At 38.5% G+C, this 27,409-nt stretch overlaps 1 long non-coding RNA gene, 1 other non-coding gene and 1 pseudogene across 2 annotated transcripts in view; 1 reads left to right on the forward strand and 2 right to left on the reverse strand.

Annotated features, from left to right (window-relative positions):
• LOC149990792 (uncharacterized) overlaps positions 1-26,351 on the reverse strand; it is a 37,891-nt gene extending 11,540 nt beyond the window's left edge. The window contains exons 1-2 of the long non-coding RNA XR_016508693.1: positions 26,082-26,351; positions 13,816-13,902 (exon numbers count right to left, since the gene is read on the reverse strand). This is a non-coding gene — a long non-coding RNA (uncharacterized LOC149990792). The remainder of the gene's footprint in view (positions 1-13,815; positions 13,903-26,081) is intronic.
• Positions 1,058-1,164, reverse strand: LOC149990793 (U6 spliceosomal RNA). Its single transcript, XR_016508848.1, has one exon. It is a non-coding gene; the product is annotated as a U6 spliceosomal RNA (small nuclear RNA).
• LOC149990794 (casein kinase I pseudogene) lies at positions 18,557-19,543 on the forward strand (annotated as a pseudogene).
• Positions 26,352-27,409: the final 1,058 nt, after the last annotated feature.

Consider the following 27,409-nt stretch of genomic DNA (forward strand, 5'->3'; position numbering starts at 1 on the left):
TTGTTATGATGTTGTCCTTGGTGTTCATGGCATGGATCCATACTGTAAGTGAAATGGTCTAACAATGGGGTTGCTATAGGCTGAAATGTGCCCCCCCCAAATGCATATGTTGAAGCCATAATTTCCAACAAGATGGTATTTGGAGTTGGGGACTTTGGAGGTCACTGGATTTAGACGAGATCATGAGGGTGGAGCCCAAATAATGGGATTAAAAGACCAGATCTCTCTGTTTCTCTTTCTCTGCTGTGTAAGGAAACAGCAAGAAGGTGCCAAGGCTTTCACCAAACACCCATACTCCTGACATTTTGATGGTGGACTTCCCAGCCTTGAAAAACTGTGAGGAAACAAACGTTTGTGGTTTAACCCACCCCAGTCTGTGGTATTTGTTATAGCATCCCAAGGTTTCATATTCTTGGAAATAATACCCACCCTCCACCTTCTTAAATCAAGAGACATCAAAATAGAGATAACTTAAGATGCTTTGTGTGGTTTTTTAAAAGTTTCATTTAATAACATTACTTTTAATGTTTGCTTCAATTTATCATATATTTATCAAGCACTATGTATCTGCCAGGCTCTGTGTTAGGCATAGAGGATAGAGGCATGGACCTTATCTCAAAGTACCATAAAATCGAGTAAAGAGTATAAAATACCAGGTGTTATGAATACAGTACATGATACAAATAGAAAGGTAAAGGTATAATACCAGTGACAGAAGTATGAATGAATCTTGGCCCTCAACTGTGTCAGAAGGTGTCTCTTTGTACTGTTAACAATTTCCAAACCTCTTGGCCTCTTGGCCATATACTCTAATTTTTCTCCATAATGTTATCTTTACAGTGTAAAAATGCTGCCTATGTGGACAAGATAGGATATAAACAAAACAAAACAAACCTCTCCAAACAACCAGAGCCTCAGATGGGGAAACTAAAATCATCTTATCACCACTGATTCACGGTCTTCAATGGACAAGTCTGACTTCAAGTAACATTGCCAGGCCAGAGAAGTTTTCTGTGCTTCCTTCTTGTTCTTCTTTTTCTTCTTATTTTTTTTTTTTTAAAATATGGAACGCTTCACGAATTTGCATGTCATCCTTGTGCAGGGGCCATGCTAATCTTCTCTGTATCGTTCCAATTTTAGTATATGTGCTGCCGAAGCGAGCACTTGCTCTTCTTTTCAGAACGCACCGTTCCAGACTCTCAGTGACAACTTGTGCCTCTCAGGACTGAGAATCCCTCCCTAAGAACAGCCTTTAATTCCTCATTCTTTGTTTTGCTCCACTTCAAAGGGATTGCTTGTGGGAGACTATTATAGTAACAATTAGGGATATGGTTTATCAGCATTTGTTTGCTAAGTGTCAAGTTCCATGCACGACATTTACTTACAAGGTCTCACTTAATTCTCACAATCCTGGAAAAGCATTTTTGTCATTATTTTACAGATAAGGTAGCTGAGGCTCAGTAAAATTAATTTGGCTTATATTCCATAACTCCTACCTGGAAGAACAAATCTAACTTCAAAGTCCTGTCCTTAACCCTAAGTGATGGTGAGTCTATATGCAAATTCTTGCATTGTGTTGAGTCAAGGAAATTGGTGTCCTCCCTCAGGGTTTCTGGATTTCAAAAGACAGCACTGGAGAATGCAAACCATTCATTCCAAAGCAATGATTCTCTAATGGTGAAATTGCTAGCACTAAAGTGAACTGGGAAGGCACTATAAGGCTTTTCACTGTACTTCTAAAATCACACTGTACTTGCATAGAGGCTGATGTCCAGTTCTTTAACCTATCACATTTTTCAAAGAAAAATTTGTTCCTGATTTGTTTACTGATTTAGAGAAACAGGAAGGGAGAAAAAGAAACATTGAAAGAGAAACATTGATTGGCTGCCTCCCTTATGCGCACGCACCCCAACGGGATCAAACTTGCAACCCAGGTACTTGCCCAAACCGGAAGTTGTATCTCCAGCTCTCCGGTGCGGTGGACAACGTTCACGTTCGGACCGAGCTACTCTGGTAAGCGCTAACCCTTCACGTCTTTTCACCACAACATGCACAGCTACTGGGATGATGTAGTGGTTATTTAGTTCATTCTCCCTCCCTCTTTCCCCCTTCCCCTTTCTTTCCTTCCTTTCTTCTTCTTTCGGTCGTACATTTAATCCCATTCGGGAAAGCCATACACGGTACTAGGCACTGCAAATGCAATGGTGAACAAGAATGATAGTCTTTGCCCTCAGGGTCATAGAATGATTACACCTGATGAATTTTGAAGTCTAAAATATTACTTGGAACATACAGCAATGGCTATTCTTATAGCCTGGTTGTAAAATAATTGAAGTCACACTGGAGACATGCTTAGTTTTCATGTGAAGAGGAAGAAATTAATGATAAAAAACTACAAGGAAGTGTGGTGAATTAGAAAGCATCCTTCTGCAATGAATTACTTTTTGAGTGAACAACTTTGGAGAATGTTCACATCAATATGGTTTATTGAGTTCTGTGCATTTGGAAAGGAAAATTGACTAGATTATGTTAGAAAAATAAGGGCACTACTTTCACACTTTTTTTTTTATTTCCCCACTTCTTGATGAACTCTAGCATACACGTCTCTTTATTTAAAGATGAGCAAAGGGACAGGTATTTTCTAAGTCATTCGGCATTTAAACAGATCACTTTCTAAGACATGCCACTTTCAGTATATGCCTTTTCAGGAGACCACTTAACTCTGCCCATTTAACACTTCATTCCTTGCCTTTTGCTTTTGAAAGTGCATTGATATTTGCCCTTCTTATTTCTGTAAGCAGTGTCATAAAGCTTAATTTCAATCACAAGCTTCAGCAACTCAGAAAATTTGTACCCCTCAATTCCTCTTGTGTAAAAAGAAATATAATTTTGCTAAGCATGGAAAGGAGTAATGAGGTAAAGATTAAGTGTTTGTGATTATAAGTGGCTTCTACAGTTAATCAAGGCAAGGCTTTTTAAAAAAGCATTTCTGGCTCTATGTTGCAGGTATAATTGATGTTGATATAAAGCATATTTTGAATTTCTGTTAATTTAAAAAATTTTTATTATTACCTTTAGAGAGAGAAAGGAAGGGGGAGAGAGAGGAAAAAACATTGATTTGTTGTTCCACTTGTTTATACGTTCATTGGTTGATTTTTATATGTGCTCTTACTGGGGATTAAACCCACAACCTTGGGGTATCAGGACAATGCTCTAACCAACTTAACTACCTGGCCAGAGCTCAGTTTCTATTAATTTTAGTTTAAATTTTATCATTGTTTAATTAGCACTAACAAAATACAAATGCAGCTTACTTATTTAACCACAGTTCATATTAATTTCAAGCACTATGCCATTTTTATTTATATATTATAAATGGATAATTCATCAATGTTCATTATCTTTCATACCATTTATTTTTGTTTTTCAGTATAAATGGAAAAATCTAAGAAATAAACAAATTTAAATTAAGGTTCAATACTCTATTAGTTTTCTATAGCTACTGTAAAAAATTACTGCACACTTGGTAATTTAAAGCAACAAACACTTGTTCTCTTACTTTTGGGGAGCCAGGAATTGTGAAAACAATTTCACTGGGCCTAAACTCAGGTGTTGGCAGATCCACATTCCATCTACAGGCTCTAGGGAAAAATCCATTCTTTACCTCTTCCAGCTTCTGGTGGCTGCCCATATTCCTCAGTGTGTGGCTTCATCACTGCAATCTGTCCCTCCATGGTCACACTGCCTTCTCTCCTGTTTATTACATTTTTCTCTGCCTCCTCTTGTGTGCGATTACATTTAGGGTTTACCCAGATAATCCAGGATAGTCTTCTAACCTCAAGATTCTTAATCACATCTGCAAAGTCCTTTTCTGCCCTATAAGGTAACATTCACAAGTTCTAAAGATTAAGGCATGGATATCTTTTGCAGGCCATAATTCAGCCTACCACTTCCTCCTAAAGTACATACAGGGCCATGTTATGACTTATGTGGGTCACAGAAACTTTTGCCTTGGTGGTCCTTTCCCCCCAAAAGAAATTTAAAATTATATTTTGACTGCAGTGAAATAAGCATAAGCATTTATATATTAATTGTTGTTATTAACTTGTGTACAGTATCATTATATTCATTTTATCTTATGATGTTAAAAGAAATTTAAATGAAAACATTTTTGTGCACTCTTAAAGGTGTATGGGCCCTAGGCACTGTGCCTAATGAAAAAGTCAGCCCGGCATGTAGAAAATACATAACGTCTCTGGATCTCAGCAGCTGATAAAATTTTAAAAGTACACCAGCCCAGAAAAGAATTCTAATATATGAATAGGTTTCTTAATTGCACTTGGGTTTTCAAAATTCACTGAATTTCTGCTCCAGTTTAGATAAGTGTTCCATTTTTAGAAGATTATCATTTTTTTATCATGTAATATTTAAAAAGAGAAAGACAAAATGTTTTTAAGGAGGTCTTATTTCTCCCATACTTCACTGATAGAAAAATACTGGGCAAGATCTTTTAAAATGTACTAAAACTGATTTTCCTCTATGTCATCTTGCTGCAGATTCTATGTGTAACAATACACAGCCCATTGTGTATGCTTTGTTTTTAATTTTTAAAGGTTAGGTGTAATAGAGAAGAAACACTAATAACATTGAACTAAATCACACAGCTTCAATGTGACCCGGTTGGATGTCGCCCAATTTATGCCTTGTCCAAATTAGGTTTCTCAAAATAATGTTGTCTTATTGTCAAATGGTTCATAATTGTTAACACAGTTCATTTGTGATTTGCAGAACTGCATTTCCTTTGGCAATACAAGGAGACTGAGAAATTACACATTTTTTTTCAGTGTGTTATGAAAGATGATCTAAATCAAAGAAATCAGAGTTTGGGTATCTAACAGCAAATCAAAGTTTATTTTTCTTCTTTAGTAGGAAAATGCTATTATTATTGGGCACTGCTTTTCAGCTAAAAAACAACTTCCATATATTTTCTAACATGTAAACTTTGTTTCACAAACTCAGTTCATTAGTTTTAATAAACTTTTCTGATTTACATGGTACACCATAATGCTTTATATTACATTTTATTACCTCCAGTACACTTTTTTGTAAATCTTTATTTTTTTAAAGATTTAGGCCTGGCTGGTGTGGCTCAGTGGATTGAGTGCCGGCTTGCAAACTGAAAGTCACTAGTTGATTCCCACTCTGGGCAAATGCCTGGTTTGCAGACCAGGTCCCCAGTTGGGGGTGTGTGAGAGGCAACTGATTGATATCTCCCGTATATCAATGTTTCTCTTTCTCCCTCCCTTTCCTTCTCTCTAAAAATAAATAAATATAGAAAGGAAGGGAGGGAGAAAGAGAGGGAGAGAATCATCAATGTGAGAGAGAAACATTGATGGGATGGCCCTCGCACACACCCTGACCTGGGACTGAAACAGCAACCCATGTATGTGCCCTGACAGGGAATTGAACCAGTGACCCCTCAGCTTATGGGACAATGCCCAACCAACTGAGCCGTGCAGGTCAGGGCTCCAAGACAGTTTTAGCTACACCTAAATTAAATGTGTTATTGCTGCACCTATTCATTGCTTTCTTTGGGAGAACAGAATGAGTAATTATATATGAAGAAGATAGGTATTCTAAAATATATTTATTAAAGACTATTTCTATGTTTGTTTGCAAATTAAATTAAATATTTCATGCTGCTAAATAGTATACAACATTCTCAGTCTCACAGTTATAAAATCATAGTAATAATGATAGTTAAAAGTTGGCTTTACATGAAGTATCTCATTCATTGCTTATAATAAAATATTGAGACAGGTTCTTTTTTTATTGTTTTATTGATTATGCTGTTACAGTTGTCCCAATTTCTTTTCCCTCTGCTCCCCTCCACCTAGTGACCTCCCCTCCCTCCAGTTGGCCACTCCCCCGTAGTCCATGCCCATTGGTTGTGCATATAGTTCTTCTCAACATCTTTCTGTCTACTCCATTCCCTCCTACTATGCTTCTTAATTTCTGCATCATCTCCCCCCCTTTTCCCCCTTCCTCCTCCCCGCTGACCTCCCACAATATGTTCCCCATACCTATAATTCTTTTTCTACTCTCTTTGCCTACGTAGTTTGCCTTTGTTTCAATTCTTTAGCTTCTGTTGTTGTTTGTTGTGATAGTTTTCATTTTAATGTTCATAGTTTTGATCATCCTTCTTCTAAACAAGTCCCTTCAACATTTCATATAACAGTGGTTTGGATCTAATGAACCCCTTCAGTTTTACTTTGTCCTGGAAGCACTTTCTCTGCCCTTCTATTCTGAATGACAGTTTCGCTGGATAGAGTAATTGTGGCTATAGGTTTTTGATTTTCAGTACTTTGAATATTTCTTGCCAGTCCCTTCTTGCCCACAGAGTCTCCTTTGCGAAATCAGCTGGTAGTCTAACTGGGACCCCTTTGTACATAATTCTCTTTTTCTCTCGCTGCTTTTAAGATTCTCTCTTTATCTTTAATTTTTGACATTTTGATTATAATGTGTCTTGGTGGTGTGGTTCTCCCTGGGTCCAGTTTTTTTGGAACTCTCTGTGCTTCCTGGACCTGTAAGTCTATTTCCTTCCCCAAGTTAGGGAAGTTCTGCTTCATTATTTTTCCACATAATTTTTTCAATTTCTAGTTCTTCTTCTTCACCTTCTGGCAACCCTATAATTCGGATGTACACTTGCTTGTAGTTGTCCCACAGGTTTCTGATCTTCTCCTCATTTTCCTCAGTTTTTGTTTCCTCTTTCTGTACTGGTTGACTGTTTGTTCCTTCCCTGTGTTCCGATTTGTTGATTTGATCCCTGGTTTTCCTTCCCTCACCACTTGTTTCATATGTGTTTTCATCATTTCAGCAGGACTAGCCTTCATTCCTTCTCCGTCTTGATTAAGTCCCCCTGTTAGTTCTGTAAGCTGTCTTATAACTATAGCTTTGAACTGGGCCTGAGAAAGATTATCTATCTGTTCGTCTGTTAAATCATGTATTTGCTGTCTAGTCAGTTGTGTGATTGGGATCTCTGTCATTATCCCTGCCATCCTGACAGCTTCCGTTTACCTTTCCTTATTGGGCGGGGCTGTCACACTTCCTATGCTATAGTGGGCGGAGCCCCGTGCACAACTGGGAGACCCTTCTCACCACACTGTGGTGCTTTGTGTGGGGGCAGGGGTCCAAGATGGATTCCTGCTGTTCACTCTCCACTGAGAGACCAGGAGCCTCCTCCTCCATCCCTATGCCCTCTGGGCCTCACAGTCCAAGGCAATGGGGGTCTGCCTTCCCCAGTGTTGGAACCCTGAGCTGACAGATCTGGACCGCAGCCAGGGGTGCTCCCCTGGCGCTTCTTGCCTCCCCTTAAATGCGGGTGTCTATGCTTAACATAGTCCCACTGCTCGTCACTGCAGCTTGATCTCTCCGCCCCCGCTTCACTCCTCCTACCCGTCCAGATGATCACCACTTGTTTATAACCTCATATGTTGGACTTCCATGTAGCTTTATTTTCTGGAACTTCTGATTATTTCTGGTTTTGCAGTAGTTGTAGTCCTTCTTAGTTGTGGAGGGAGATGGAGCATGTCAATCTAGGCCTCCATCTTGGCCGAAAGTCTACAAAATTTCTTAAACCAATAAAATGTAAGTAATCTCAGCAAAAAAATAGAAATTGCTTAAAAAATGGAAATTATAGAACTAAGTTGAGACAGGTTCTTTTATTATTCTATTTTATAAGAAAGAACACTGAGGCACAAAGCAGTTAAATAATTTGTCCAATATCACGGAAATACTATGTAATGAAGTTGAAATTTAAACCTAATTTAGGTCTGTCTGACTATAGAAACTACACAATTAACCACTTTATTATACTGTCCCTACATAGATAATCTTTCCATGTTTATAAAATATTTTAATATTTTACATTTTTGTGGGAAATGTCAGTGATCATAAAAAAAAATTTTTGACTACAGAGTAGCAACCAAATTTGATTCATAAGACACATGCATGGCATTAAACCAAATGCAGAATACACTCAGAAAGTCAACTAGAGTTTGCATTGGATAGTGTGTGTCCAGTTTAGTGGACTGGAGGATGGGATTAAAAATGTCAAAGTTTTGACAGCCCTATGGCTAAAGCTGTTAGTTTCACTTTGTTACAAAGTAACAGACTTCACCAGTAACCCCAGTCAGTTTCATACATATATGGAAGGCACAAAGAAGATTTGGGCTGAGAAGATAAATAACTCAAAACAAATCTGTTATTTCTACTTAAAAGGAAACCAATCAAAGAATATGTCCCTCTGAGGATGGGATAGTAGTCCCATGTTGTACTCAAAGAACAACATTAAAACATAAAGGAGGTATAAGCGTTAGCTGAAAGTGCTGCATGCTGTTCATTGCTGTTTTAAAGATGGAGGCATTTTTACTACTATATCATGTCAGAAGAAGTAAAATAATAACACTGATAATAGTAATAACAATACATGTATGAGTGTTTTCAAAATGCCGAAGGCCTCTGATCCACCCCCTCACACTGCCCAAATTCACAAATCATTTTGAGTCTAGGAGTTGGAAGGGTTTGTAAGAGTTGCTGACCATAGCTTTTATGAGCAGTGCAGAATTCTCCTCTCTACCACACCTGGTAGGTAGACATCAAGGTCATGCCTCTGCTTAATCGCACCATGATGAGCAGCAAGGAAAGTAGTCCATTCCCATATTGCACAGTAATAATTTTTAGATTTTTGTTGTCTTACTAGACTAGCTGTAAGGCCATTTATTAGGCCTCATTAGCCTTTTGAAAAGAAGAATTTAAGACTTACTCTATCCTCCACCTGACAATATTTTAAGGTAGCAATTGCATTCTTTCTCTTCCTTTGGCTAATCATCACAGATTCTGTTAACTGTTCTTCATATTGAGTGTTCTCATAGAAAGAATGTGCAATTATTGTCCTAGCCAGTGTGGTTCAGTTGGTTGTGTGGTTTTCCTCAAAATGAAGGGCTGCCAGTTGGATTTCTGGTCAGGCAAATGCCTGGGTTGTGCGCTTTGTCCCCAGTCAGTTGGTCCCATGTTCAAGGGGCAATGAATAAATGGTTCTCTCTCGCATTGATGTTTCTCTCCCTCTGTTTCTCCCTCCCTTTCTACTCTAAAAATAAGCAAACAAATAAATAAACAAATAAAATATATTTTAAACAGAATATGCAATTTTCATTTACTATGTAATTCCTTTTTTAAAAATATTTTTTTGTTGTTCTATTACAGTTGTCCCAATTTTTCCCCCTTTGATCTGCTCTGCCCAGCCCAGCCCCTGCTCCCACAGTCAATCCCCACCCTGTTGTCCATGTCCACTGGGTATCTAATTTCTTACAAAACAGAGATCACAAGATGAATCTTGTAGGTTATATAAATGAGAAAGGTATCACCTGTTTCAGATCTGCAGCCTTTCCCTCAATTCTAAAGTTATTATCTATTCTTTTCCTGAAGCAAATGTCATGAGGAAAACATCTTCCTCTTCTATTTCACTGTGCCTGTTTTCAAGAAATTTGGAAAGAGACAGTCTTTGCCAAAACTGTTGCTTGATTCAGAGGCATTTGAATGTGTTGTATGTGAACATGCATCCACGCACTTAAAACATTTTCCACCTCATGTATCAGACCAGCACACTTTCTTTTGACTGTTATATTGGCCTTAATCCTACACTGTCAGTAGTCCCTAGGGTGAAATATATGTGAGCTGTTGTTTTCATTGTATTTTTCTTAGTCAAACTAAGGTGGGGAGAAGGCTTGAAATTCAAGTATTCAAAAGTTAAGGATAGTCTATCTGTTATTTTCTTCCATCTTTCTCATGTACACAGTCACAGTGAAACAACCTGAAACCAGCATTCTGTTCAGGAAACCTTAAATCATTTATCATAACTTGTCTCCAATCTTTTCATCGCATATGCTTTCTCAGACTCTCAGGCCTCTATTGCCTTGAACTTCCTCATTTCTCCCATTCTTCCAGTGGGGATAAGGTTCCCCTCTCTATCTTCCAATGTCTTCCTCCCTTATAATGCTTTTCACTGTGCCAATGTGTTTCACAATAAACAAACTACCTCTTATTTTCATGAAGCAAAACCTTCACTCTCTTCCAAGGACAAGGTGGCTTTCTTCAAAAAGTTCCCTGGAAGGAAAGCTACTGATCAGTATGCTTTGGGTGAGGGGACAAGTAAGGGTGTTCCTAGGAGTATTAGCTAGCTTTCCTTTACTGCTTCCAAAACTTTACTTCTAACATCTTCTTATTAAACTATAATATCTTGTCCTCAAAAGTGGCTTTACCATTATCTAGTCTACTTTGTGACTATAATATACAGAAATCCCGATGTCATCTACTCCTTAGTTTTTAGAAGCCCAATCAGATTATATGTGCTTTTCCTGGGATATCTAGAAGCTAAAATAAAGCAAACAAAAATTTATTAAACTGAGGGCAGAGTCTACTGCCATCTGCTACTGCCTCTTGTGATATCTAGAGTTTATCCACCCATTGTCTTAATTTCTGCCTTCTTGCTTCCTTTTGGGAAACTATCCTAGACTACAATCAGGCTCCTGCCCTATCACTGCAAATAAAGTGTTTTCACGAGGGTCCTTAATATCTCCTGGTTGATAACTCCAGTGGTTACATTGATTTGACATACCAATCAAAGACTGTAGGCCATTCTGAAATGACAATTTACTTTGGCTCCCATTACCCTATTTTTCTCTAGGTTCTCCTCCTATCTCTTGTACCCCTCTAACTATCCCTTACATGTTAACGTTCCTCATAGGATCTCTTCTGTTTTTACCTTATACTCTCTCTTTGGGAAAGAGAATCCCTTCCTTCTCATCTCACTCCTTTCATCACCATTGCCATTACCAGATTCTGGACCTGTCTAATTTTGTCTGGTTTGTTAAGGTTTGGACCAATAATTATTCTGAGGAGCCTTTTTGACTCCTACCCCTCCTACCTCTTAGAAGGTCTCACACTTCTTCACTTTATTTTATCTTAATTTTTTAAATGTTACATTCCTGAAGCCCTTGGTATGTTAACTGTTTAGAGGTTTTTTTCTTTGTTACAAGTTTAAAAGAGGCCATATTCTCTGAATAACCCTGGCTGGTTTGGCTCAGTGGATTGAGCGTCGGCCTGCGAGCTAAGTGTCGCTGGTTCGATCTTCCAGTCAGGGCACATCAGAGAAGGAAAACTCTGACTCCAAAAAACCTCCGCTGCCTTGCGGCATACCTCTTCAGGGGAAAGGCTAAGGGAGTAAACCCCGACAGAAAATCCGGAGCCGGAGTCCCTAAGGCGGTTTGACGTTGTAGTCAACACCGGCAACTCCTGCGGCGCACCTGAAGCCAAGCTGTATTGACTCCGTCTTTCCCTTGGATCCTTCAGCTGCGAAGAGAGGGGGGGTCTGCTGCATGGGCAACAGCAGATCCTCCATATCACCCTGCCCAGGCTCTGTAGCTTCAGCTTCACTGGAGAGGACACTCCAGCGTCATCGCAAGATGTCGATTCAACACGGGAGGAGACATATACCGTGTCACTCCCGAGTTGGACTGCACAGCCATTCTCGGCGGTGCAGATAGACTCTTAAGAAGCTACACCATCGTCTCTCGAGACGGACGGCTGCCGACGACGACGATTCTCTGAATGCTTCTATTGCTATCATTTTCTGTCAGTTCTGCATTGTCAGTAAATACAAAATCGAAAGCGGTATTTTCCGTTGGGGCTTCTCTTTCTTTCCTTCTGAGGAATTAAATTGTTAGCAACATTAAGACGAGAATGCATAAATGTTCTTACCGTTAGCAGAAATAAATCTAAAATGTATATAGGTTAAGTTCTTACCCCTATGGTATCTTGCCTATGTAAGAATTGGGATATTTTAAAATAAGCATCTACCATATTCTCTATTTTGGTAGTATATGTATGTTTTAACAATCATATAATTTCTCTCTTTTCCTTTACCGTTATAAAATACTCTCATCACATTTCTATATTAAGATTCTTAAATTTTCATAAGGGTGTCCATTTTGATGAAGTGTCATTCTATAATCCTTATTTTTTATTTCTATCTTTGTATTCTAATTATACATCACATTTGTAGTAGGCAGCATTCTGTGACAACCCCAAAGTTTCCCTCCCTCTGATCTATAGGCCTTGTATTAAACCCTCCTCTTAAATAGGATCAGACATATAAATATGATATCACTCTTATGATTAGGTTACTAATCAGTGGACTTTGAGTTAATCAAAAGATAGTAGGCCAGGCATAATCAGGTGAAGTCTCTGTATAGTATTTTCTTCCCTTTCCCTCTCCTTCCTTTCCTCTTCTCTCTTCTTTCTTCTTTCCCCTCTTTCTACCTTATTACTGATGCAAGTTAATTGAAACTTATAAAAATGATTTTTAGCTGCGTGTTATGAAAGAGGGCAGTAAGATAAATGAGTCTTTCAGTCAAAGTTCTCATGGTCCAGAGTTATAAGAGGCCTAAAAGTCTGAAGTCTTAGAGCTGTGGAACTTCTCTGGGATGGATATAATTCTAAAACATAATTCAGGGTGACCTAGTGAGTGGTCTAATCAAAATAAACAAAATGAGGATTTTAGAAAAGTAGATGAAAGTGTTATCTCTGTTAAGGCTTTCTGGAATGCCCAGGGGCTTTTTTCCTTAAAAAGCTAATTTCATAAGCATAATCTTTAAATAAGATATTTTAAAAGTATATGTACATGTAGGCTATAAAGAAGAAAAAAAGGAACATCTATCTGAAAATCAGGGAAAACCATTATTGTTCGGACCATAAATTCCTATTTCATAGTACCTTTGCCAACAGAGAGTAGTGATCATATTTGCAATAAAAGCAGAAAATGAAAAAACTCTTAACTCTAGTGAGATTAACTTGCAAACCTCAAGTTATGCAGTAATCACCAATGTCATGCATGTCAGTGTAATAGTTGCAAATGTGAAACATGATCTAGTTTAAACTATACTTAATCAGCACTGGGCAATGGTTCAGAAATGTAATGTTTCTGTTTTAAAAATGTTAAAATTCATTAGTATATTAGCTTCATGTTTTAAAAAATTTTTGGACACTGGGTTTAGGTCCAGAAAAATTTCAAAAATCAAAATTGACAGTACATATTTAACTATCATAACCACTCAGCAATTACGCTTAGCTGCTATATTCTCATCCAATAACTCCACAATCTAGGAACTTCTGTGCATATTGAGATTCCTATGGAAGTTACAGCATTAATGAAATTGAGTTTTAAATTTCCCTAGGCTCAACCTATAAGAATATAAATGTAAATTAACAGAGAAGAACTAGCAGCCATGAATACTAACACTCAAATCACATTCATTTTCATTTAAATTTTACGAAGACATCAGGGAAACAATTTCTCCTTTCCTCCAAAAAAATTATATTAATAACTTTGGCAGTCTTCCTGTGAAGGAACAATGTGCGACATCTTTATATTACTTAGAAAACAGGCATATTGAAAACTAACAGTTGATGGATGATGTTTGCTTTGCTCGTGGGACGATTTTAGAGACTATACATAAACAAGCTACTCCTGAGTTTAAGGAGATTCTAAAGTTTAAAAGTATGAGTTGAAAATAGTTACTAACCAATAGCCTGTTAATCGTATATAGTACTATCAAGTGTAACAAATGGAAGCATAAAGTAAATGGTTAAAACAAATTTATATAATGATATAACTTGCCCTACCTCCATCTTTCTAGAAGATTCTGCCATGACCAGAAGGATATATATAAACTATGAGCTGTTCAGTGTTTGGTTTACCTGACATTTGGTAAAGGAAGGAGGCTCCTATAGGTGGAAGGACAGTTCCAAGTAGTTTTGGGCTTCCGGGCAGAAGAGTGGATATCCCTGCTGAGAGCAAAAGTGAAAGTTATCCAGTGAATAATTTCACTTCAAGGTTGTTTATTCAAAATATGTATTTATTCAATTAATTAAGGTTGAGTAGGACAATGAGAGCAAGAAATTTAGCTTATGTGTCCTAACTCTCGGGCCCTTCATTCAAGATAAGGATTCGACGCTCCAATCTGCCTCATGGGGTCTCCCCACCTAATTTCTCTGTGAATTTCTCATATACACTCTCTTCTCTGATAAAGGTTACTCATTCGTGTTACAGATAACTTTCCTGTGGAAAATGCATTCCTAAATATTAATTGTCATATAACAGTAACCCAAATTCACAATCAATTCTCCACAGCATTCTTGATAGACTTGGGGTTAATATTTTTTTAAAAATCTGGATAATAGAAAGAACTTCTTGAAAGTTCCTATAGGTGAAAAGTGTGGCAAACATATACTTTTATCCACAAAAAGAAAAGTTAAAAAGAAAGGAGAGTGAGAGAGGAAGGGAGATGCTTATTGGAGAGATTTCAAAACACTATAAAAATAATGTTAATATAGTATGGTATTAGTTCAGGAAAGTCAGTCAAATCAGTGGAACAGAATTGAGAATTTAAAAAAATATATATAAAGGTAAGTTAATTTGAATTATGATAAACTTCAGATTACAGAGGAAAAGAAGCACTTGCAATAAAAGGTTTTGGGACAAATGGCCAATCAAATGAAGAGAAAAATATAGGCTGTACTCTTAACAGAAGCCATTAATAAAAATAAACTTTAGAGTTATGCTTTTTAAAGACATTGAAATAACAGACGAAAAGAATGGATATTTTATTTTATTATCATTGCCTGAGGATATGTTTACTGATTTTAGAGAGAGGGGAAGTGAGAAACATGGATCAGTTGCATCTTCTATGTGCCTTGACTGGGGATAGAACTTGCAACCTAACCAGGAATTGAACCTGCAACCTTTTTGTGTACGGGATGATGCTCCAACCAACTGAGCCATTTGGCCAAGGCAAAGAATAGATATTTTTTAAAATCATGGATGGTAGTCATCCTAAGCAAAATACAAAACCCAGACTCAATGAAAGAAAAAAAACTGATAGATTTGGCAACATCAAGTGATAGACTGAGAGAAAATATTGGCAACATATACTACAGAAAAATAATGATTAGAATATGTCAGAAGTCCAACAAATGCATGAGAGAAAGGAAATAATCTATTAGAAAATTGAGAAAATGAAAAAGGTACTTCCCAAAAAGTTTTTAAAGGCAATAATCATATGAAAATGTTTTATCTTACTAGCAATCTAATAAATATATATTTAAATATCAATGTTGTATTTTTGTTCATTAAATTCAAATTGTTTGATGATGTACAGTGCTACTGACTACAGGGATAATGGACACTTCCATAAACTTCTGCCTTTTTGAAAGGATATTTGGGAGTATACATCTCAGTCTTTAATCCATCAAATCTATTCGAAGAATCTATTCTGAAGAAATTCTCATACAAGTGTACAAAAATTTATAAAGAAAAAATGAATTCAAGAATGTTTATTGCAACATTGTTTGTAAAAGGAAATAATTGGAAAGTACCTGAGTGTTCATGAATAGAAAAGTTAAATAAATTATAGTATCGCCACAAAATGGAATGCTATGCAGCTGTTCAAAAAATGAGGTAGATTTATAGGTACTGATGTATCACCTTGTTATATTTTTAAATAGAAAAAGCAAGTTTCAGAATATTGTATATAATGTGATCCAATTTAGGTAAGAAAAATGCATATGAACATATTTCTATACATAAATGTGTAGAAGTAGGGCTAAAGAAATGCATACCAAATTGTTGACAGAGTAAAAGTAGGGACAAGACTAAAAACAGCTATAGCAAGTAATTAAAAGCAGTCACAGAACCTAGGGGGGGGTCACAGAACATAGTGGCTCTGCTACTTATTTACTGTTTGACCTTGTCAAGTTTCATAACCTCTCTGTGCCTCAGCTTCTTTATCTACAAAACAGTGGTGATATAATTGCTTACCTCATAGATTTGCTGTGAGGGTTAAATGGAGCAATATATGTAATACACTTACTTATAATGAAGCCTGGAACATAATATAAACTTACTATGTAATAGGTTGTTATTATTATATTCCTTAAATATTTTGCAATAAGAATGCATTCATGGATTTCCTATGTAACAAAAAAGAAAAGGAAACTAAAATGAGAATGTGACAGTACTTCTCAATAAAAAAGAAATATAAGTAAAAAAATTATATCACCTACATTGGAAATTTATACCACAATCCTGTAGAACATTGAATTTATAATAATTCATATCTCAAATTGTGCCTATGGAACAACAGCGACCAAAAAAGTATGGCCACAATATTTTGCAACCAAGAGATGGAGTATATTTCTCTGGTCCTGTGATTTTCTTTGAATAATAAAGCATAGCATAAGTAACACTGTGTGTGTTCTGGTGCCTAGGCCTTCCCAGGCACTGTAGCTCCTACCTTGGCCATTGTGCAGTGCTGCTCTGATACCAGCATTCAAGGCACCTGGTGTTGTCTATTTGAGAATGAGAGAGCATGTGGAGAAGGACAACTAAGACATCCAGAAAGCACTCAACACCTAGTGCAAAACATATGAGCAAGGTTACCTTGTACCTTCAGGCCAGCCAACCCTCCAGCTGAATGCAAGTGCACAAATGTGTCAAAATCCAAGAGAGCAAACCTGTAGTTGACCCACAGAGTTGTGAGAGATAATAAATTACTGCTGGTTTAAGCCACTAAGTTTTAAGGGTATTTGTCATGCTACAATAGTTAACTGATACAGAAAATATGAGATCTCTTGGAGAAAGACCACATGGAGAGAGAGGCCCAAGCATCTCAGTTTTCCAGGCACTCAAGCATAGATAGCAGACATATAAGGGCATTTAGGATGAACCCAACCCCAGGTGACTGGCCATAAATGTTACTACTTGAGTGAGCCCAGACAAGAAAAAATTCTCATCTCACCCACAAAATTTGAGAAATGGCAAAAAGTTGTTTTAAAATATGAAGTTTTGAGCTAATTTGTTATGTAACTATAGATTATTAACACCATATACAAGAAGCTTAATTTACTAAATACACATAATCTCCTTTAAATACAATATTACCTCTTAAGCATGGTTTCAGGATTGTGTTAAATCAAGGCACTAGATTTTAAAGTTTCCTATATGGCGCAGGAAATGATAATTTGAATTAAATGTGATAAAAAAAACCATACGTATTTCTCTCAATTCTTCCCATTTTAATTCCTTGTTTTAGAAATAAAATTGTTAAACACATAACTTGTCCCCAGTTATCTCTCTAGGGTGTATTATATATAACCAAGATATGTAGAAAGACGTCCCAGCCTTCAAAGAATAAAAGTACAATAGAAGAAATAAGCATCTAAATAAATAACTGTAATACAAAGGATTGGGATAAGGGCCAAGAGAGGAAAAATACTTTGGCAGTTCAGAGGAGGCATAGCATTTCAGGATGGAAGTTCAGGGAGGGCTTCTTGGAAAAGATAGAATGGATATGTGTTGGATAAGTATGGAGAGACAGCTAGAATGGAGAATGAAGGGCATCCCAGGTAGATGCATAAGTGACCTAAATTAAAGAAATTGTAGGTTTTATTCATAATAATATTTAAATAAAAAGATAGACTGCCCTCTTTGTAACCAGGTCTATTTTATGGCCTGTGTGATAACTTCTACCTCATACAATTTCAAGAGAGACAGACAGAGCTGCAGTAGCATTAGTACCTAGAACTTCAACTATGCACTAGGTATCCTAGAAAATGGATGAACCTACTTTGTGGCGGTCAGTGATTTCTGCTTATGCCCATCCTGTGATTGGAATTCTTTTAGTGGTAAAAACAAAAGTGGATCTGGAGCAGTATGCATTATTAAAATAATTATTACTGAAAAAAATGTGTTAAAAGCAAGACATGATATGAATAGAATGATACCTTTAAAATGAAAGGCAAGAAGAGACGAAGGACTTACAAGATAGATTAGTTTTACTTTTTTAGTGATAGCTTTCTGATTATGCATTAATACACTTATTATGGAAAAGAAAGCACAAATATTTAAAAAATTAAAATCCCCTTAATGACTATTAATATTGTGACTTACTTTTTCTAGTCCTTTCTCTGTGAATTTATTTGTAAATATTTTAGTTTTAGTCAATTCATATAAATATGAGATACTAATTTTTGTAATCTTCCGTTTTTCCTATTTTAAATATATGTTGGCGATTTTCCTTTGGCTGAAGTCGTTATAACAAGATGGCCACCTAGGCGTAGTGACGTAATTCTTCTGTGCCGGAGCAAGCGGCAGTGGCGTCAACGGCGTCGTCCCTTCTGTGACGAAAGCGACGCAGCCACGGTTGCCAAGAAGCAAGTGGCCCGGCCTGATATCGGTGAGAACCCCTCACAAACTAAGGTCTGACTGAGTGGGGGTGGTCCAGTATCCCTTCGGAATCGGGGCCGTGTAACACCAAGTGCCACCGTTTTATGTTTTCTGCTGCCTTTCTCCACAGCACCTCTGTGACAGACGACGAGGCCTGAGGCCTACATCTTCTCAGAGATCCGGCATTCGTTCCCGCCTGTGTCTTCATCCCTCAAGATGGCGAGCAGCAGCAGTTTCAAGACCGACAGCCTTACCGACAGCCTTATCGGAGGGACATATAAACTGGTACGAAAGATTGGGGCTGGCTCTTTCGGGGAAGTTTATCTGGCAGTGAACATAAATAGTGGCAAGGGAGTGGCGGTGAAGATAGAATTGCAGAATACCCGTCATCCGCAGTTGCTGTACGAGATGAAACTCTATAGGGTTCTTCAGGGTGCGGTTGGCGTCCCTCGGATACAGTGGTATGGTCAGGAAAAAGAGCAAAATGTGTTAGTCATGGATCTTCTTGGACCTAACCTCGAAGACCTCTTCAATTTTTGTTCAAGAAGCTTCACAATGAAAACTGTGCTTATGTTAGCTGACCAGATGATCAGTAGAATTGAATATGTCCACACAAAGAATTTTATCCACAGAGATATTAAACCAAATAACATGGTAATGGGTATTGGTCATCAATGTGGTACGCTATTCCTTATTGACTTTGGTTTGGCAAAAAAATACAGAAACAAGATGAGGCGACACATACCATACAAAGAAGGTAGAAGTCTCGCCGGCACTATTAGATATGCTAGCGTCAATGCACATCTAGGTCTTGAGCAAAGTCGCCGGGATGACATGGAATCATTAGGCTATGTTTTGATGTATTTTCTGAGAAGCAGCCTACCATGGCAAGGAGTAAAAGCTTCAACAGAAGGGGGAAAACAGGAGAAGATTAGTGAAATGAAGATTGCTACTACTATTGAAGCCCTGTGTGATGGGTTTCCTTCAGAATTTGCTACATACTTCTACCATTGTCGTGGGCTGGGCTTTGATGAAGCTCCAGATTACAAGTATCTGAAGCAGCTATTCCGCAGTCTTTTCAGTTCCCTGAACTTAAAATATGATGGCGTGTTTGATTGGACAATAAAGAAAAAAACGCAGCAGGCAGCCTCTTCAAGTGGGCAGGGTCAGCAAGCCCAACCCCCTACTGATTTACAGGCTTGAAACAAAGAACAAAAGAAGCAGTGCAGCTGATCGGAGCAGCATTTATTTCTTACCAAATCATGACATTTTAGTTCATATGTATACTAGCCAGTAGTGGTAGACAACTGTTCACTTGGTGTAAACAATGTAATTTCAATATAAACTGACTCTGGGCACCACTGGTGATGCTGTGTATGGAGTTGTAACTGCTATAATTGTGAATAACTGAGGAAATGAAACAAGGTGTTCAGTTTTCTACTGCGTTTTTTTCAAGTAGATAAATTAGTTAAATGGTTGACATATACAAATTGTTGGAAAAATTATGCATATGCCAATTTTTTGTTAAAATCTTTTACTTTGAACTGTACTGCTTTGAGATCTCATTTCAGAAGAACTGCATGCACAGTCTTCAGCCACAGTTGTGATGGTTGCAAATGTTCACAATTGTGCGTTTTTAGGGTTTATCCATCCCTGGGGTTTGCATGTTCCTTACTTAAAACATTCTTAAAATGTGTGACTTCTTATATGCATGCCAGCTGATATATAGTACCTACCAGAGATTCCAGTGTTTGTGAATATGAAAGACTCTGCTTAACTATGCTAGAAGTAACAACATCTAAAGTGAAGACTCAAGAAAAACTTAGTGACTACTACATTATACTTATGACTCTGCCTTAACTCTGTAATGTTCTTGGTTATTTAGGAAAAAAAGTATATCTGTCACAGAAATTTATTTAACATCTTAAACCCGAACATGTATATATGTTGCTTAGATAAATGTAATACCTGTGAACATCTAAATGATCTGTGATTTAATTTTTATTTTGAAATGGGAGCTTTTTGGTTTGTAAGTTTGTTAAAAACTGAAAAAATAATATTGGGGATCAGTTCAATTTTAAACAAATTTAGTTTGCCCAGGAGCAATGTTAGGACAGGAGATACAAACTAGAAGTAATTATTTAAACCTGGAAATGGGGTGAGATCATCCACACTTTTTCAAAGTGTGGGTTACGGGGTTAAGAAAGCAATTTGTTTAGTTAGAACAAGTTTAAAATGCCTCACACAGTTGTTGTAAATAATTTTTCTGGATTGCAGTATAACAATTTCTTATTATGAATCTAAGGACTGAGCCTTTTGGAAAGTAAAAGACATTGATAGGATGGAAACTACAACTATTTTAAGAAAAGGATATCGGTGGTTGGCTAATGGTTGGCATTGGTCTCTAGACCCCTTTATACTTTATGGGTTATCACTACTGATATTTATCAGAAGTTAAAAAAAGCAGGAATTAAATATGTATGTATTGAGGTCTGTAAAATAACAGTAATATACTCATTACATGTTGACATAAAATTTTCATGAAAACCTACTGTATTTCAACAAAAAAATTGAGAAAAGTATTGTTATCTTTTGTGCCTGGTTTAATAAAACATAACTAAGTATCAATATCTGCTGTTGCATTTTTTAAATATTTATTTTTTTAGAGATGTGGGAAGAGTGGGAGAAAGAGAGAGAAACAAGGACATGAGAGAGAAACTGATTGGCTATCTTCTGTATGCGTCCAGACCAGGGATCAAACCTGCAACCCAGGAATGTGCTCCAGCCAGAAATTGAACCTATAACCTTTTGGTTTGTAGGCCGATGCCCAACCAACTGAACCACACTGGCCAGGGTTAATTTGCATTTAATTAATTGAATTATATTTGTAAGAGAATGAATGAAAGGCAAATAATGTCTTAGTATTATTGTGAAAATAATTTTGACTACACAGATACCTAAAAGTTTCTAAACAACCCTCAGTGCCATAGGTCAGATAGAATAAGGATAGAAAAAGGTGGTCATCTGAGAATTGGCCATGTATAAAGATTTGGTTGGTGCAGGGAAAGAGCCATTAAATCCATTAAATCGTATCACACCTTCTCATTATCCTCAGGACAAAACCCAAAATCCTTATCAAGGTCCCTAAATCCTTATATGATTTGGTTCCTTTCTGCCTCTTGCCTCATCTCATGTCACCAGCACCCCCTCCCCAAATACACAACTTATGCTCATTACACTCCAGATGCACTTGACATTGTCAAGCTATTTCTCTTGTAAATACAGTACCATAGCTGCTTTTCTGCAGGCCTGGAAGGCTAACTACTACTCATTCTCCTGGTCTCAAATTAGTAGCTATGGCCTCATGGGAAGCTACCTAATCACTCCAACCCCAATCTAAATGGAGTCTCCTCTGTTGTTTTCTTGTCAAGACTGTGTTCTTTTCCTTCAGAGTGCTCATCAGTTTAAAACTATAAACGTCATTGTGGGATTGGGAATGTTGGTCTCCTGCCAGTGGATTGTAATCTCCACAAAAGCAGAAGCAGGTATGTTTTGTTTATCACTCTCTTTCTAGTACTTAGCACTGAGTAGACACACAGTGGGTTTTCTATAAATCTTTGCTTCATGAAAGTATGAATGAGAGAATGAAGATACATATGGGGAACCTGTTTCCTGAGTCTGAGAAGAAATTATTCATGTTTATTGTGTTGCATGGAAAATGATAACATCTTAGTCCCCAATTTTCATATAAAACACATTTAAAATCTGTTTATAATAGACTATCCTAATAATTGTTAGCATCTAATAGTAATTGTTAATGTATGTGGCTATAAAAATCTGCTTATAGTCATTACTAAGCATGTGTTTTAGAAGCACTACATGCTTTCGCCATTTCAATACAAATTAATATTTACCTATAAGTTAATCCTGATAATAATTCACTTAAAAGGTTAAGGTCACAAAGTTAGAGATAAGTTCAAATACATTTTGGTGCCAGCAGAACAATCCTAATTGTTCTCTATAACTCTTTTTCTTTTCAAATTCTTTTTCTTGAGTGTAATTTCAGTTCTCAAACAGAAATCATAGTACATTTTGAAATTCATATTTCCTCTTTTCAACTACAATAGCTAAAAAGTGCCAAAAGTATTCTTAAAAGTATTTCTTTTTTAATTTTATTTTTTGGTTTTTCAATTACAGTTGTCCCATTTTTCCCCCATTGCTCCCCCCTCCCAGCCCATCCCTTCTCCCACAATCATATCCCTCCCCGTTGTCCATGTCCATGAGTCATTCGTACACGTTCCTTGACTAGACCCTTCCCTTACGTATCCCTCTTCTCTTTCTCCCCCCTCCCCCCTACTGACTACTATTATAGTCTCTGCCTATTTAGTTCGTTTGTTTGTGTTGCTCTTTAGTTTCCTGTATTAGGTGGTATCATATGGTATTTCTAATATAAAGACAAACACTATCATGAAACCAGCTTTCAGATCTGAAAGGGAAGACACTGTTATTTTGGGGGGCATCGTTGCCACATTTATAGGTATATGCATATCAAATATAAGTGAATTTCATATAAATTAAAGACCAAGGTGCCATTCTTTTAACTTTCTATAATTTTAAATTTAGGCAGTTATTTTAACCCATGTAGCAATAACACGAACGAAATGCCACTGCACCCTATTGAGATACCTTTGTTTCTGAAAGTTACGATTAATCTGTATTAGAGATATTTTGAGAGTAAGGTGCAGCAGCATTGATGGGGCCTTTCCAATGAGGGATATTCTGTCTGAATATACACTTCCAGAAGCAAGGCTTGCTACGTGGAATACAAAGTGACTTGCTAAAACCCAAAGTTAAAAAAAAAAAAAAAAAAGAATTTTTGCTTCTCCTTGGAACTCTAGTCAGAAAAGTGCATCCACAAGATCCATTTGTCCATTTGGATATTAAATAGGAATAGGTAGAGAGAAGACTTTAACTGGCTTGTCACTTTTTTTCCTGAGCCTTACTTGGCTGTGTGAAAAATTAACATGTCTGACTCTGTTCTGAACAGATGGATGTAGAATCCCAGCCACCAACTGTTCACATCCAGGCTCAAGTGAGCTTCCTCCAATGTGGCTGCTTTCCCGGGAGGGGCCCACAGCTGGCCAAAAACGGCCACTCCCTAGCAGCAAACTGGTGACTGCAACTTTACAGCTCTGTTTATGGAAACTGTTACAGCAGGAAATCATTAAGCTACCTTTCCTCCTTCCAATCATTATAACCAAAGGGTAAGGTGCCAGCACCATTCATAATCTCTGGTAGCTGATCTCTGGATGACATTGTTATCAGTTGCAAAAGGAAGTAATGGTTCACCCCAACAAGTACATTCTGAAAGTGTGCCTTTGAAAATATCTGCCCATTAGACAAGCAACCAAACAAAACCCCTTCATTTTAGATGGTGCACATTGATTTTCTTTATGTGATTGTTATTGACTTTAGTCTTCTAATATTATTGTACTTACACTCTTACTTATGAGAGTACTTAGAAACAAGACTGAAATAAGTGATATTTTCCATTACATATTCTTTGCAGAAAATACATCCTATGGGTTCAATGAATATGTTTAAAATAACAAAGCCAGAAAATCTAAATATTGTTCTCTAGGACTTTATTGTTCTAGGTGCATGGTAATGGCCACTCAATATATGCTTCTTTGATTATTGAAATGTTCACAAACCTTTGAAAATCTCTTAGCTTTTTAAAGTCTCAATTTGTTTACGTATTCCCAGTGCTGGCACAGTTCCTGGAACACAGAAGATGCTTCAAGATAATTTTCTGGGTTGAATTTTTGTAATTGCATTAGTTCTGGGAATAAACATATAAGGGTGTACCAGTTCATGTTGTGTGATCTTTGTTAACAAAAAGGCATATCTCTTTTAAAATTGCTAGCAAATTCTTTGAATAATCTAGGCAAATAGGCAACTGTCATACAGAGATTGCATGCTCTTATTATAATTGGTTATGTTTTCCTTTACATTGCCATCCTGAAACTGGCAATTTAGTGTACCTTCTCCCTGACATTCACCTTTGAAATAGAAATCTGTGTCCTATGAGCAAAATGACTTGAGAATTCTGCAATTTCCTGTTGCTTAAATGTGTTTAGGGAATCTCTAAAGTTGAATAAATGTTTTAGGAAACCCACCTACCATATCAGGTTGTGGATCTCCAGAAGCTGTAAACCTGTTCTTCAGAAAAGGAGAAAAATGACAGAACCCCCTTGTACACTGGAATTAAAAAGGGAAACAATGCTTTTGGAAGAACTAAAGGGAGACAGGTGCAGACCAAATGAATTAAGGGCTCCAGGGAACTGTGGAAGATGGGTGAGGAAAATGAGAGGGAAGAATGTGAGAATATATAAAGAGGAGGTGGTAAAGGAGGAATTTTTTTTTAATGATTAAACAGACTGTTGAATTGCCAGGAGAGAAACAAGCTGAGTTTCTTTTCATGAAATCCCTACACATCAACTGTCCCTTCCTCCCCGTGTCTTCAAAAAGAGTAACAAAGAGACAGTGAGTGTTGAGAGTGAGATGATCGTGGTTTTAAATCCTACATTCCATTCCCATGGCTGTAATGGTTTGTCCATGTCTGATTCTGCCTGAGTTCCATTTACGTTAATGAAGAGCTGTTTCCTTAATCGTTGGTTACAGAATTTCCTTAGACTTCAGTGTTTTCAGAGTCACTAGAGAAGTGGCTGGCCAGATGTTTCTTTTTCCTCCTTCCAGAACTCTTACGTAGAGGTTGAGGAGGTATCCTGAAAGTCTTTTCCCTCCACAGTTCAGGGTGCTGGTAGTTCTTAAAGAGGAATCTTTTATTTAGGATTAAAAGCTATACACACATTTTTGTTTTGGTTTGGATAAAAGTAGTAGGTTTTAGTAAAGTTCATTTACATATTGGTGCACGACACAGGTTTATAGCCTCTGCCTTCCCTATTGCTTTTTCAACAGCCTGGCAAAGATGGTTCTGAAAGCAGTTACTATCCCCTTAGAGTCGGGCTGTCATCTTTTGTTTCTTTGTTGCGGTGGGGTGGGTGGTGGGTGGTGGGGTGATGGTGTGCAGCAGGGATCCAAACGATTCCTGCCCCAAGCTGAAGGCGGTGTAGCAAAGGGGGCGATAGGAATAAACGTGCTGGGTTCCCTGATTCTTCCCCCGAGAGTGCTCAGCTCGGTGTATTTCCAGCCCTCAGTGGTGTGCTGGGCTTACAATGCTCCCTCTTTGCAAATACCTGTACCAAAACCAGGAAAACGGGAACATAAGGTTCCGACATCTCCCCCTGGCGTCACCCCATACTACCTCTCTTTAATAAACCAAATTCGGTCCCCTAGCTCAGGCGCGCAGAGACAGTTCAGCCCGGAAGCCTTCCTCGTGCAGCTGCCACCACCCAGGGTGGAGAACAGCTGGAAGCTTTGGTGTGCCCCCATCGCTCCTCGAGCAACTCTTCCCGGTAATTAGGGCCATCCAAGGCTCCGAATGTGCCTTATTGCAACCCCCTGCGGGCTTTCAGCTCGGCCATAGCCTCTAGCTTTGGTCTTGGAGAGAAAAATTACAAACGTACGTGCACGCATACATAAGCACACGCGCCTGCTTTCTTCACTGAAGAAAACCATCAGTAAACGTCTTTCCCCCAAAGAAGGTTAGACTCTTAGCGCTTTCTTTTCTTTACCTAGAGGTTTGCAGTCGCTCTTTGCTGCTCTGCGCGCCCCCTACCTGTGTACGGCCCGGGTGGTGTTGGGGGAAGGGGTCTGGGAGCACGCGAGACTCCGGTTTCTCCAGTTGGTGCAGCTCCCCTGGCTCGGCACTTGGTATCTCCCACGGACTGGCTCTCGTCGGGAAGCCAGGAAGGAGAAAGCGACTGTGGGCGTCGCCATCGCCCTCTCTGGAACCTGAGCCAAACTCTAATCTGGCGCCAACGCCTCACGCTTCAGACTCACATCTGGCCCAGACGTGCAGATGTTGGCGGCTGGAGAGTTCCTCCACGCCAGGCGCCCCAAGTTCTGAGCATGCCCAATATGACTCCTAAGGCTCGCGAAGAGTTTATGGGCATGCAGATTCCGCTTTTCCACTTTTTCGAGGAAGCTGAAGAGGGTGGAACGGGAGGGATCCAAGGCATGGGGCAGCGCGCTGGGTTCTCCTGGGTATGTGCCCTAGTGCCCAGCAGTGTGAGGGATGGAGCCGGTTGGGGAGCTCAGGGAACTGGGTGACCAGGCAGGGCTGGAGCTGGAGCACTGGACCCCCCCTCCAGACGGACATTGTAAGTGCTGACTTGACGCGCCGCCAGGAGGCTGCGTGTGGCCTGCCTTGGCGCGCTGGGGTCGCACTGTCAGCTGGAGACAGTCGGCGGTGCTCTCACGCAGACCTACACAAGAGCTTGGGGGTCACTTATGCTCCGCAGTCATAGGCTTGGCGTTTCTGGAAGGCGGGCAGAGGGGAAAGGAGGAACCCCAACAATTCCTCTCTCTGCCTCGCTTTTTTGCTCTTTGCCAAAGTTATACTGATAAGAGACTTGGCATTCTTTCTAAGTCAGTCCTGAGGATTTACACATCAAGCAGTGATTGCACTCCATTGTGTGTGGTGTGTGTGCACACGCGGTTGTGTGTGTCATGACTATGGAACCCTGTCCCAGGTTAATCTTGGGGATGACAGAATACTCTTCCGAACTCCCCACCCCACCTAACCCTTGGGAAAAAAATAATAAAAGCTGGTCACGAGTCTCCTGGACAGGTACTCACTACACTAAAAATTTTTTATCCATATTCCTTCTTTTGCTTCCATCCTCAGCTTTCTCCTTCCTTCTCTCCACCTTCTAACACCTCGATCTTTCTTTGACTTCCCTTCCTCTAACCGTTACCTGCTCCCTCAGCCCTCCTCCTCCCTCCCCCTACCTCAGCTGCGGCTAAAACCTGGAGTCCTGGGGAAAAGGGGGGGAAAAAACCCCTCGGCTGTGGAGCTGTCAAACCGGGCATGCTCAGTAGACAGGGCAGGATTTTTGGTCTCGAGTAGCGCGGAGAAACATTTTTTGCACCACCGCGACCAAG

Source organism: Furipterus horrens, unplaced genomic scaffold (assembly GCF_987537825.1).
Source record: "Furipterus horrens unplaced genomic scaffold, mFurHor1.1.pri manual_scaffold_17, whole genome shotgun sequence".
Taxonomy (NCBI): Eukaryota; Metazoa; Chordata; class Mammalia; order Chiroptera; family Furipteridae; genus Furipterus; species Furipterus horrens.